This window comes from Elaeis guineensis, chromosome 2 (assembly GCF_000442705.2).
Source record: "Elaeis guineensis isolate ETL-2024a chromosome 2, EG11, whole genome shotgun sequence".
NCBI classification, from domain to species: domain Eukaryota; kingdom Viridiplantae; phylum Streptophyta; class Magnoliopsida; order Arecales; family Arecaceae; genus Elaeis; species Elaeis guineensis.
Window position 1 is genome coordinate 84092911 of NC_025994.2, and position 12698 is coordinate 84105608.

Sequence of the window (12698 nt, forward strand, 5' to 3'; positions counted from 1 at the left end):
AGCCACTTTTGTAGTAGGTCCAAATGCTGACAGATATGGTGCACGACCTGCAGCAGTGATATCTCACGATATTGCCATTAAGATACTGTGATTATCAAATTAATTTTAATTTTTAAAAATATTAAAAATATATAAAAAGTAGTGAGTTAGATTGAATCCACAGAGAAGGCAGTACTTTGATTTGATAACTTTAATTTTTATAAAAAAAATAAAATTTTGAAGAAAGTAATTTAAGTCAAAAAATAAAAATTAAAAGTATGAAAAATAAATCAAATACTAAGATATACTATCTAGATCCAAGCTTCTACTTAGAATAAAAATAAGAGATAGAAATTTAAAGTATAAAAATAAATTGATACTAAGATCTACTAACTAGATCTTAGCATCTACTTACAATAAAAATAAATAACAAAAATTTAAAGTATAAAAAATAAATTTTACATTAATTAAAAATGAAGTTCAATTATAAAAAATTAAAAATAATAATAAAATAAAATAAAACTATAACAAAGATCTGAAGTTGATCGATGCAGTCTCATCAAAAAGATGGTTGATGATTTCTCCTTCTTTCTTCATATTTCGTGGAGCAAACTGGCTTCTCTCCTTCTTCTCCTCGGATCCCTAATTTTTTTTTAATTTTTTTAATTTTTTTCTTATTTTTTCCACTATTTTTCTTTTTTTTCTCTTGTTCTCGAACCTCCCCTTTATAGATGAATTTTTTTTTCTAGTAGAAAATGAAGTTCTAAAATCCCTCAAAACATGTCCAACCCATGTATAATATTTTTGGCCATTGGATTATGATCCAACGCACAAGATCGCATCAAAAAAATCAAAGATCAGTGCCTAATCTCAATTGGATTCAATGTCAATCATCGGATCATTCACCGAAATGATTCTGGACCATCAGATGGTGCAAAAATCAGCTTCTCTGGTTTACTTCTCAACCGCAGTGAATGCCAGCTGTTCGATCTCACTCAGGATTGCTTCGGACCATCCGATCGTGCAAATGCTATGGGCCACCAGCGTTGGATATGGGAAGGAGCAATTTCGACCGTCTGATCAGATGTTCAATGCAATCTCAGCATTCGATCGTGCAAAAGCCAGCCACTTGCCCATTGACCATGACGTGGATCATGAGACAGTGTCGTGAACCGCAACCCAAGTTTTGTGGACCGACCGATCGGTCCATCGTGCATCGAAAGCTTTTTAAAATAAAATTTTTAAAATTTTTGCTTGATTTTTCTTAAATTTTGTGCCTGAAAAATAGAAAAAATATGAATTAAATTTTTATTAATTTTTAAATTATTTTGATGTTTAAATTACTCAATTAGCTTGACATCTATTTTTCATAAATATATTTTAATTTTATTTTTTTAATTATTTAATTTTATAAAAAAAATTAATTTATTTATAAAATTAGATTTTTAGAAGATGTTAGCACCATTAATTATCAAAAATATCTAAAATAAATATCAAAATATTTGACTTATCAAGCAGTCAACTCACTAGCCATCCTGATGTTGAGCAATCATCCAGTCCTGGTACACCCTAGTCTTCCTCCTCCATGGAGCCTGAGGTGGAGCAACCAATCTCATCTTGCTAGCACAGAAGGAGTGCCTCGGGTCTTCCAATCCACCTTTCAAAGCCCCAAGCAAGTTTCAATCCATCACCGCCCTCGCTTTAAAGATAGCAAGCGAGGTAAGAATGTTGGATTTGGATGATTTTAATATGTAGATTTTTTTTTCATCTCATGAAAATGTAGCGGAAAGTATATATTAAAATTTTTAACCTATTGCATGCCCTAGATCTCATCTAGTATCACCTAAAAGAAATCTAACATGCATGATTAATTTAGATTTATAGATCTGAAAATTAAAAATTAAGAAGGATTAAAAACTTACCAGAGATCGCTATCCACTTGCAAGCCAGATCTGGATTGATTGTTGGTTTTGTTTGAAGCCACGCATGCATCTGGCCTCTATAGATATCTGCACAGAGATGATGCAAATCTAAAGCCTTCTAGATCACCAAGGTGCTAGCTTCTTTCATATCTACTTCGTTTGATTGGATCTCATCGTAGAAGAAGACAGCATGAACATCTTCATGTAGGACCTCGAAGAAGAAGCTAACAGAGAACCCTTTCTTTTCTTCTTCTCCTTCCTTTTTTCCTCTCCTTTTCTCTCCTGTTTCTCTCTAATTTTCTCTTTCTTTGGATGTGGGATCTGATAGAAGAGTGCTTGGGGCATCCTAGAGGGGGGCACCCTTATTTATAGGCAAAGGTAGCAGCCACATGAAGTCCATGCCCAAACCAAAAGGAGTCCTACTTCTATTTGAATTCCCACACCATAATCCAAATTTAAACCCCTTTTAGGAGTCCTAATTTAATTCTAAATCAGTTAGGATTGAGTTAATTCCAAAAGAAAGAAGGAGAGAGAGTCTTAGGAGAATGGGGCGCCAACTATTGGCACCCCTTCTCTTATTGCACACATAGGGAGAAGGGCGCCGCCCCTCTCTCTTTGTGCACTAAAGAAGAGGGAGAATTCCAGTCAAACTGAGACTCTCTTATCCTAATCTAATTAGATGAGGTCCTAATTTAATTTGGATTCAATTCGAATGCAATTCGAAGCCAAATCAAGCCCAATTCGAGTCGAATTCGAAATCTAGTCAAACTAGATTTCTAATCCAAGTCCTACTTGGATTGGAAAAACTCCTTTAACTCAAATTAGATCAAGACTAATTAAATTAAATTTGATTTAATTTAATTAGGTTTTAAATCCAAACTTGATCTTATCAAATTCAATTGCAACACTTGTAATCAGGTCAAATTTACTAACACTTAGCAAAACTTCTACTTGTAACTTTTACCAATCGATTCAAATTATCAATCCAATCGATTCTTCCATCATGAGTCTCAATAGGATGAAGGCTATGAAAAACTCATCAAATCCTAGCATCTGTCATATGCCTAATCTAATTAGCTCGAGTCCAAAATATGATTCTGATAGAAACACCTTTCCATCCATCACCTTGCTGTAGCCACAGACTTGTGAACTCAACCTCTTAGATTGCATAGAACTACTCTTCTTCTATCGAGGTTGATAGATCCCATTTTGGTACTCTCTCTGTTTCTATAATAGATCTATTATAGTCAATATGCACTACAAGGATCCAAATGGCTAAGAGACTATATTTATGTGCAGTCAAACTACAGCAAGCCTATTGCAAGTAGTCGAGACATCTCAGATAAAAAAATTACTCACACAACTACAACATCGAGATAGTCACTGATGAGTGAGTAGACATCCATATAACTTCTCATATGATCACACTCGATATCATTGTCCTTTAACAACCATCTGCACTATCACTCCAATGTGCCCACACTGTAGACTTGAGACTCGTCTAAAATAAAATCATACATCAATCTAACCAGATCAATCACCATCTCCGTGATAGTTTACGATTGAAAGTAATTTGAAAATTAATTATATATGTCTCAAATTCTCAACTCTTGAGAATATGTATCTTAAGTATTAATTCTTTGGATGATTCAAGAATACAATAACAAGAATAGATAAAAATCTATCTATTTTATTATTTGAATAAATCAATTACAGATTTATATCCTGAAATTATTACATTGTGTCAACCAACAATTAATTTTCTAGATCATACATCTAACAATCTCTCATTTGATCTAAAATCAATTGGCCATATACCTAAGACTCATCTTCTCAAGGTAGGCTTCAGTCTTCTACTAGCTCAACTGCTTTTCAGTGGGTCTGTCACGTTGTCTGTGGAGTCTACTCTTCGCATCTTGATATATTTTTTCTCGAGATAGTCGCGTATGATATGAAACTACCGCTCAATATGCTTGAACTTCTAGGAAGATCTGGACTCTTTAGCGAGAGCTATGGCATCATTATTGTTGTAGTACAAGATGATGGCATCTTATGACATCACTCCAAACTCTGCAATGAAGTTCTTGTACCAGAAGGCTTCCTTCGTAGCTTCTGACACGGCGATATACTCAGCTCCCATTGTTGAATCTACAATGATGGACTGCTTGAAATTCTTTTAGCTAATGAAACTATCATTGTATAGAAATATACATCCTAATGTAGACCTTCTATCATCAGAATCAAACATAAAGTTTGAATCAGTGTATCCTTCAATCTGCAACTCGGATCCTTCTCCAAAGATCAAGAATAGATCCTTAGTTCTTCTCAAGTACTTAAGGATGTTCTTCATAGTAATCTAATATTCTTCACCTGAATTTGACTGATACCTACTCGTGACACTCACAGTAAGAGCTCGGGCTGTTCATAATTCAATTTCAGATCGAAAATCGATCCGAACCGAACTGAAACCAAACTGAATATAGTTTGGTTCGATTTTTAATTTTTATTTTCAAAAATTTTGATTTTCGATTAGGTTCAATTAAAAATTAAAAAATTCAAAAATCAAATCGAAAACTAAAGTCATAATTTAAATTTATATTGTTTACAATGTTGAGAACTTATTGGTTACATGGATGGATGATTGAATATTTAGATTTAGTCTATTGTTATAATTTGCTACGATATTTGATTGCTTGTTTGTATTGTAGATGATGTAATTTTTGATATATTATATTTTATTTATTATCAATTTATTATTTATCAAATATTAATGTACCATTACTTATCAATTATTGATTTTTAATGTAAGAAATTATCAACCAACAAATTCAACAGATCCTAAATTTAATTAAATATAATGCAATAAACTAATAATGAATCGATAATAATTATTTAAATATGTTGTATCAAAAATGAATAATTAAGAATAAAAAAATTATAAAAAAATTGAAAAATCAAACTAAATCGAAAAGAAATTCTCGATTCGATTTTGATTCGGTTCCTCTCTTATTCGGATCGATTTTTGATTTTGATTTTTTTATTATTTGATTTTTGGGTCGAGTCAGTTCAGATCAGATTGGATCAGTTAAAATCGAATGAACAGCCGTAGCAAGAGCTATATCAGGTCGTGTATACAAATATGATATACATGAGACTCTCGATAGTCGAAGCATAAGGGATCCGACTCATGCACTTAATCTCCACAGATATGTTAAAGCATATTTTTTTGGAGAGATGAATGCCATATCTGAGGGGCAGAAGTTCTCTCTCAGAGTTTTTCATGCTGAACCTCTTCAGCACTTCCTCTATATACATCTTTTGTGAAAGATCAAGCATCTTTTTATATCTATCTCTATAGATCTTTATTCCTAGAATATAAGATGCTTCTCCTAGATCTTTTATGAAAAAATTTTTGGACGACCATTTTTTGATCAAAATTAGCATAGAAATATCATTTTCAATCAGAAAGATGTCATCCACATACAATACAAAGAATATTATAGTACTCCCACTGATTTTCTTATATACACAAGATTCCTCCTCATTCTTGATGAAATCAAATGATTTGATCGTATCATTAAAATGAGTGTTCCAACTAAAAAATGCTTACTTTAATTCATAAATAAATCTTTGCAGCTTTTAGATTTTGTGATCGCCATCACTAGAAGTGAAACTCAAAGATTGCTCCATATAGATATCTTCCTCAAGATATCTATTTAAGAAAGTAGTTTTCATATCCATCTGCTAGATTTTATAATCATGAAAAGTTGCAATAGCAAGCAGTGTACGAATAGATTTAAGTATGACTATAGATAAAAAGGTATTTTGATAGTCAATACCTTCGCATTGACTATAATCGTTCGCCACAAGTCTAGTTTTGCAGATCTCTACTGTACCATCTATACCTATTTTTCTTTTGTAAATTCATTTACATCTAATGGATACTATCTTCTCAAGTGGATCCACTAAGATCAATACTTGATTTGAGTATATTGAATCAATTTCTGATTCATAACTATTTTTCGAAGTCGATGTCAGATATTGCCTCATCATAGATTTTAGGATCATCCCTATGACCACTATCTCCAATGAGAAATATTTTGCTACATCCTCTGTAAGTATACCCAAATACCTTTTAGGAGGATGGAAAACTTTGTTAGATCAATAAGATGGAGAAGGTACTACATCTATTGGCTTAGTGTTAATGAGTTTAATCAAATCTGTAGCTCGTTACTTTTTAGAGACATTCTCTTCGAGTTCAATTAGCTTTCCAATATCATCATCTTGGATAAACTATTTTTCTAACAATATGACATTCCGACTAACAATCATATTGTTATTTTTTGAAAAGTAAAAGTAGTATCCCATTGACTCCTTGGTATACCGTATAAAATGAACTTTTACAAATCTAATCTCTAACTTGTTCGATTGTTGTCTTTTGATATGAGCAGGATTGTTATAACCCAAAACCCAGCCCAACCAAGCCCAATCCAGCAGACTCAAGCCCAAAAAAAAAAAAAAAAATAGGGGATTCAAATCGAGAAGAAGACTCCCGATAGGAGTCTTCTTCTCCGATGAGACCAGGCAAATCGGGAATCCTAGGACCTCTCGGAGTCCTAGGGTCCTCTATAAGAAGGCCTCCCCTTTCCCTTGGAGCCGATCATTGGCCCTTTTCTCTTCTTTTCCTCTCCGATTTTTCCGAAGTAGAGCCGCGGATCCTTGCCTTGTTCTCACCATGACTGCTCACCGACGAGGTCACCGGAGGCCGAGGTGAGTCTTCCTTTTCTTCCCCTCTTCCTTCTCCTTCCTCCCATGCCCTTGTGCGCGGCTGCTGGCGACAAGAGTCGCCGATTTTCGATCGAAAAAAGGGACCTCTGTTTTGGTCTCTTTTTCCGTAAATTTTTTGGCGCCGGCGATCGATTGCGATCGCAATCGATCGCCGGCCATGCTCCTTCGTGACCCGGGGAGTCACCCCCCTCTGCCGCCGGCCTCCGTCGCGGCGGTCGTGGCCTGAACGGCCCGGCACAAGGAGGGGACTGCCGTCCCCTGTTCGGCCTGGAAGGAGCCGAGAGAAGAAGAAGAAAAGAGAAGAAGAAGAAAAAAAAAAGAAAAGAAAAAGAAAAGAAAAAGAAGAAAAAGAAAAGAAAAAGAAGAAAAAGAAAAGAGAAAGAAGAAAAAAGAGAAAAAGAAAAGGAAAGAAAAAGAAGAAAAAGAAGAAAAAGAGAAAAAAGAAAAGAAAAGAAAAGAAAAGAAAAAAAATAAATATAAATAAATAAAAATAAAAAATAAATATATATAATATATTTATATATATATATATATAAATAAATAAATAAATAAATAAAATGATGAGAGAGAGTTTCTCTCTCTTTTCTCTCTTCTTTCAGTCTGAACCCTGACTTTCTTTCTCTGAAATTGGACTTTCTCTCTCTACTTTTTCTCTCTAAATTTTTTTCTCTCTAAGTTATTTCTCTCTCTTGATGGATTTCTCTCTCTCTAAAGTTATTCCTCTAGGATTAGCGTAGTGGAAGGCTTCATCTGATGATTTTGATCGAGTTTAGGGAAGAGTCTGATTTTAAGTGAGATTTTGATTTTGGAATTTGTTAGATTTAATTTTGAAATAAAAATTAATGTAAAAATATAATTTTGGATAATAGGCATGGAAGAATCTCCTAAAAGTTAGTCGATCTGTTCATTCAGTGCTCTGCAAAAGGTAAGTAATGAATCATCTTCTCGAGATGTTCCATATTTATTCTGAAAATAAATAATTATTCTCTGAAATTATGCATGATTTATGAAATTATATTTTGAAAGAAAAGTGCTTTTGAAATATTATGGTATGTCGATTTATGCGCATGTTCGGTGAAAAATTATGATATATTATGATACAAAGTGTTTTGATACAGATCGGATTTATGCTCTCAGCCTAACTATGTTTCAGTGGGCCCCGCCAATGGAGATTATACGTTGGTACTCAGTGGACCCTGCCAGTGGGGGTTGTGCGTTGGTGTTTGTGGACCCTGCCAGTGGGGGTTGTGCGCTGGTATTTGTGGACCCTATCAGTGGAGGTTGTGCGCTGGTATTCTGTGGACCCCGCCAATGGGGGTTAAACGTTGGTCATAGTCAAGGCTGTTGAGTTATGAGTGTTTTGAATGGAATCGAATTTATGATTATATTATATGTGAATATTTGAAAATACTGGATTTATATTAAATCAGCATGAAATATATTTTTATGTTTATTTGCAGTATTGTTCTTGAAAATTATATAATATCTGAATTATCTAGTTGAGATATTTGTTACTTACTGGGCTGTCTAGCTCATTACTTTTCTTTCTATTTTTCAGATTCAGAAAATTAATTTCGAGCATGGGAAGAAATATTGGGACAGAGCTTTTAGAGGCAAGATTTAGCATTGTCAACTTCAATAAACTTAGATCTAAATGTTTTATTTTTAGTAAAAATTTTATTGGATGTAAGACATTTGATTTAATTACTTGAATTAGAGTTGAATAATAAATATTTGAATTTATTCCGCTGTGATGCATTGATATCGTGATGAGATGCCTTGCATGCTTATGGAGAGAGTTCTTCATAAGTATGCGGCGGTTGCCATGACCCTCGATTCACAATCTCGGGTCGGAGGCGTGACAAGGATATCCCTAAATCTTGAGATAATCAAGACTCGATTTCTTATCATACCATATCTCATATAATGTAGTTGGAACGGATTTAGAGAAAATCTTATTTAACAAATAAGCTGCAGTTAATAAGGCATGTCTTCAAAGAAATAAGGATAAGTCAGTGTAGCTTATCATGGATCGAACTATATCCAATAAAGTCTTATTTTTCCTTTCTGATACCCCATTGAGTTGAGGTGTACCAGGAGGAGTCTACTAAGAGACTATACCATTTTTCTTGAGATAACTTAGAAATTCTCCACTAAGATATTCTCTTCCTTGATTTGATCGAAAAATCTTAAGGAGTTTTTCTATTTATTTTTCTACTTCATGTCTGAATTCTTTGAATTTTTCAAAGACTTTAGACTTGTGTCTTATAAGAAACATATACCCTTATCGTGAATAATCATCGATAAAAATTATGAAGTACTGATAACCATCCCTAGTCTGCACATCGAATGACCCATACACATCAATGTATACCAGGATAAGTATCTCTGTAGCCATCTCTCCATATTTCATAAAGGATAATTTAACTATTTTTTCTTGAAGACAAGATTCACAAATTAGATATGACTCAAAATTAACCAAATCAAGGATACCATCTTTTTCAGTTTGTTTATCCTGTCCTCTTTAACATGGTGAGCCTAAGGTGCCATAAATACTTGTGGTTAATATATCTCTAGGCCTTTTAGTCCCTATGGCACTCACTGTTTACTCGTTAATGTTTACACTCCCATCAACATATACGTAATAAAGATTATCAATCAAAACACCACTTGTAATTAATTTATTTCTCAAATAAATCAAACAATGGTCTTTATTGAAATTAAATATGTAATCTTCCTGTGCTAGCACAAAGACAGAAATTAGATTTTTGCTAGCTACAGGTGCATAATAATAATCTTTTAAAACTAATCTAAATCTTGACAGTAATCGAAGAGGGTAGATCCCCACAGTGACTGTAGCAACTCTTGCTCTATTTCTAACTCGAAGGATCATTTTTTCTTTCCTTAACCTTCTATTTTCTACCAAATCGTGCATAGAAGTACATATGTGTGCACTCGAGCTAGAGTCTAATACCCAACTAGACGTAGAAGAAAATATTAGGTTAGATTCAATAATGAGCATATTAGACATATCTTCTAAAGGTGTGTCACCCTAATTAGACTTCAGATTTTTCATGATAGAGTCCCTTGAACTCTTCAAGGTTTCCTTAGTCATGACCAATATGTTGATCAATTCGGATAAAGTGCAATCAATTTTGTTTATATGATAGTTTATGATAAATTGACTATATGAACTGGTCAGGGATTGTAGGATCAGATCCATTTGCAATTCCTTCTATATGCTCAGACCCAGCTTCTCAAGCTCTTCAAAGTTCTTGATCATTATCAAACAATGATCATAAACCGACTGCCCTTCGTACATCTTAAAATTAAAATCTCTTCGATACTTCAAAATACGTTGTGTAGTTCTGCTCACTATATAACTCTTGTAGATAAGTGATCATAGTCCTGACAGCAGTATGTGCTCATGCTGGCTTTGCAACTCGTTTAACATCGAAGTCAATATGTAGCATTTTATCTTATCATCATCATTCATCCATTTATCCAGTGCAGCCTTTTGGTCAGCACTTGGACGGCTTAGCACGGTTGGGGGTCCTGGTCAAGAACATACCTTATTTTTCAGAGATCGAGACTATCTTGAGGTTTTTGTGTCAGTCCTTGTAGTTCAATCCGATCAGACGGTTGGACTCTAAAATTTAGGCTAAGGATTTGAAGCTAACATTATTAATCTGCAAGAGTAGAGATTCAAGTTAGACATTTGTAATTTGATTTCATTTGATCTAGAGATTTTAAGAATCAAATGGACTTTCATTATTTTTTTGGATCTCTAACACTCTCCAAGTAGAGAAACAAAAATACTAACGTGACTCAAAATTTTTAGTGGATACTTCTGTCCCACTGATTTATATGCACCTCACCTAACAGTTATTGGTGGCATACTAAACCAATAGGTGGACAACTCTTATCCATTGCTTCTCAAGCATATTGCAATGACTCGATCTCTAAGTCATGTAGGCTCACCTAACAGTTATTAACCATACTTCTTAGTTAAGTCAGACCCACCGTTCACAAACAAGTGTGAAGCCATCATTGGATTTATTTCCTAACAATTATTGGATCAAACTCTATCCTCACCCTAGAGCAACTCTTTACTAATAGAGTGGTTGAGTCTTCCTAGTGCGACTGAACTATTGTAGCCAGCCAAAAACAATCAACACCAATAGGATTCCCACACATCTACAACAGTGAAAGATCGCTAGATAATATTTGCAGAGAGGTTTGAATGTGGGTCACATCTTAATTAGTCATAATTCTTATAACTAATCTTAAGGATGCGGGCTAGCTCGAATCATCAAGCAACCACATCAAGATTAATCGACAAAATTGGTCAGATAAGTGCAAGATCGGTGGAGGTCTCCCCATTGTTTTTCTTAGACACCAATAAATTGGTCAGATCAACGAATGAAATCAATTAAATAACCATCTCTCTTTAGATCAAATTAAAATACTTTCATTAGATACCAGTAGATCAATCAATTTCGAATAGATTAGCTTGCATAACTCAAGCTCGAGCTACTGAGCTAAATTAGGTCTTTGAGTTAATCGATCTAACATATGGCTGTTAATCGATGTGACCAATCTACAACTATTGGATTGTTTGCGAGCACTCTTGACCTAATCCAAATCAACTCTTGATTGGATTGAGTCAACCGTTCAACTCGATCACTCAACATGATTGAGCCCTACTATATTCTAATCTATTACCCAAAAGTAATCGAATTACTAGACCTAATTGAACTATCCATACCCAAATCCTCATGTTTTATGCATAAGATTAAGACCTTAAATTCATAATTTCAGATTTTAATCTTAATTGTAGATCCTTAATACTAAATTTCAGATCTTTAATTGAGTGAGTTATGAATATAAGACAGTTTAAATGTTGAAACTACTTTCAAATCTAAACTAACAATCTATGTATCTCATACATAAACATAAAATCAGATCTAAACATGATCAAATATGTCATATATATTTATCAAAGATTAGATTTAAATATGAAAACACTTTTTCAATGGGGGATCAACATCGATATAGGACAACCTCTCCAACATAAGGGATAAATCTTATGCCAGGATAACATTATATCATAACGATATGGATCCAATTAGGTCAAATTTTTAAATCTGATTCAAAATAAAAAAAATAATCCTTAGAAATTCTTTTCAGATCCAAATTAATCCAATTAAATCAGATCTAAACCTAATCATGCATATCAAAAACCATGGCTCTGACACGTTATAAAGGCCGCCCCTTATGATATTTTATAGTGCCCGCCCCAGATGATTTTTGTTCTAAAGAAAGAGGAGAATGATTTGCCTCTTCTTGATTGCCCAACCACCTCTCCGTATGTCTTTAGAAACACGCACATGAGAATCCAATCACTGGCATGCGCTATATGGTAAATCTAAAGACGTCAAGAGTAAGTAGAGACAGGCTGATGTTGAGTGAATAATGTGGGGACATGAAACGCTTAGATCCACTCCAATTTATAGCGACGGGGTCTGGTGGGCCCTGGGCACCTAAGGCAACACAACGAAAGAGGAGAATGATTTGCCTCTTCTTGATTGCCCAACCACCTCTTTGTATGTCCTTAGAAACATGCACATGAGAATCCAATCACTGGCATGCACCATATCGTAAATCTAAAGACGTCAAGAATAAGTAGAGACAGGCTGATGTCGAGTGAGTTTTGTGGGGACATGAAACGCTTAGGTCAACTCCAATTTATATGGACACCGTAAGATTTTGATATAGCCCCAGTATTACCATCACCTGGCCTGAAAATTCCATTATGTGATATGGCTGTGAAGGACTGTAACAGATAGAAAGGTTATTATCAGGTCAGTTGTGCCGTGCACCTAAAACATTCTGTTGGATATACAACTTAGCAATCCATGTTGTTCCTCATCAATTAAAACATCGAAAGTGCCTATAAACACATTCTCAAATGTTTTCCAGATTTGTTTCCTATGCATCAAAGACTTC